The following is a 2,268-nucleotide window of genomic DNA, read 5'->3' on the forward strand; positions in this document are numbered from 1 at the left end:
CCACCAGTCTCCTCTGTCCATGGGATTCTCCAGGCAAGAATACTGGAGTGGGTTGCCATTTCCTTCTCCAGGGGATCTTCCCAACCCAGGGATAGAACCCAGGTTTCCCACATTGCGGGCAGACGCTTTAACCTCTGAGCCACCAGGGAAATCACTGCAGATGGTGACTGCAGCCATGAAATTAAAAGACGCTTACTCCTTAGAAGGAAAGTTATGACCAACCTAGATAGCATATTCAAAAGCAGAGACATTACTTTGCCAACAAAGGTCCATCTAGTCAAGGCTATGGTTTTTCCAGTGGTAATGTATGGATGTGAGAGTTGGACTGTGAAGAAAGCTGAGCGCTCAAGAATTGATGCTTTTGAACTGTGTTGTTGGAGAAGACTCTTGAGAGTCCCTGGGACTGCAAGGAGATCCAACCAGTCCATTCTGAAGGAGATCAGCCATGGGATTTCTTTGGAAGGAATGATGCTGAAGCTATAACTCCAGTACTTTAGCCACCTCATGCGAAGGGTTGACTCATTGGAAAAGACTCTGATGCTGGGAGGGATTGGGGGCAGGAGGAGAAGGGGATGGCAGAGGATGAGATGGCTCGATGGCATCACTGACTCGATGGACATGAGTCTGAGTGAACTCTGGGAGTTGGTGATGGACAGGGAGGCTGGCGTGCTGCGATTCACGGGGTTGCAAAGAGTCGGACGTGACTGAGCCACTGAACTGAACTGAACTGAATCATTTTTCTAGTTTAATCTGTTGATTTTCTTGTCTTTGAATTTCCACTTAGGACACAACAGTTTCACTGAATATCCAGCACAGTTCCCTTAAGGAATCTTCATAGTACCAGCCAAGATCCACATAAAAAGATCATTCCAACATAGTCCCTAATTGAAAATCTTCCAGTATGTGTTCTGGAAGATACTGTGTTGGGAAGTCAGAGTGCCTTATAGGACTGTTATAATTAGCCATGTCTTTCAGAGTATACTGGAGAAGGTGATGGCACCCCACTCCAGTACTCTTGCCTGGAAAATCCCATGGACAGAGGAGCCTGGTAGGCTGCAGTCCTTGGGGTTGTGAAGAGTCGGACAGGACTGAGCGACTTCACTTTCACTTTCAGAGTATACACATTTCTTTCTGTGTATACTGGGAGGTAGAATTGCTTGAATTTGTTTATGGGTATGCCCATGTTCAGCTTTAATAAGTTTAGTTCTACATATTAATAGATTTCCAAACAAATATACCAGCTGACACTCCCAACAGCAGTGTGTGTTCGTATCCTTGACAATATGTGGCATCATCAGTTTAAAAATATATGTACATATTTTGCTACTGTGGTAGGTATACAGTGCTACCTGATTGTAATGATTATGGTTCACATTTCCAGTTTTCTGATTGTCTGTTGGCTATTTGAATTTTTCAGTATCTCTTCGCTCCTTGCTCATACATCATTGGATGCATTAAGTGTGTACAGTTTCACAAAGTATCTGCACAATTTCTAGGACAGGATTTAACACCTAGGCCATCATCTGTGCATTTATCCTCCACTAGACAGGGAGCTGGTTGATGGCTATGATGGAATCAACTTTGTCTTTGCATCTCCAGCTCACAGTGTGATCCATGAGTTTTAGTTGTTTAACACAGTTAGGATACACTCATCAGAAATTAAAAGAACCAAAATGACTGAAGCAATGAGGAAGTATACTGAGTCATATAATATGATCCATTCTGGGCTGGTTGCCCTTTGTGCCTGACATGAGAGATACTGTGATCTCCACCACCATCACATCACTTCTCTCCTATATTGAGTTTCTAGTTCTCTGCTCGCTCCCCAGGTGGAAAACCTCCAGTTGCTTTCTTAGAAGGGGGTGACTTTAAAATCACTCACATGGTTAAAAAGATTATTCTCCCCTTCTGTTTCTGATGTCTCATTTTGGCCAGCAGATTCTTGAGCACGTTCTTTTCACGGTCCATGGCAGAAGCACAAAATGCTGAGCCAAAGCATCTTTAAGGTCTATACACCCATCCTGATCAGCTCACATTCTGTTGATTAGACAAGTCAAGTGGACAAGCCCAACATTAACAGAGGCAGGGGTGAGCCATGCCAAGGGCAGATGGTAAAGGAAGAATTGTGAGAAAACAGTACAAGCTACCAGGCTCATAACAACATAGGTCAGTCGGTTCAGTCACTCAGTCGTGTCCGACTCTGCGACCCCATGAATCACAGCACGCCAGGCCTCCCTGTCCATCACCAACTCCCAGAGTTCACTCAGA

Source organism: Bison bison, unplaced genomic scaffold (assembly GCF_000754665.1).
Source record: "Bison bison bison isolate TAMUID 2011002044 unplaced genomic scaffold, Bison_UMD1.0 scf7180017864313, whole genome shotgun sequence".
Lineage (NCBI taxonomy): Eukaryota > Metazoa > Chordata > Mammalia > Artiodactyla > Bovidae > Bison > Bison bison.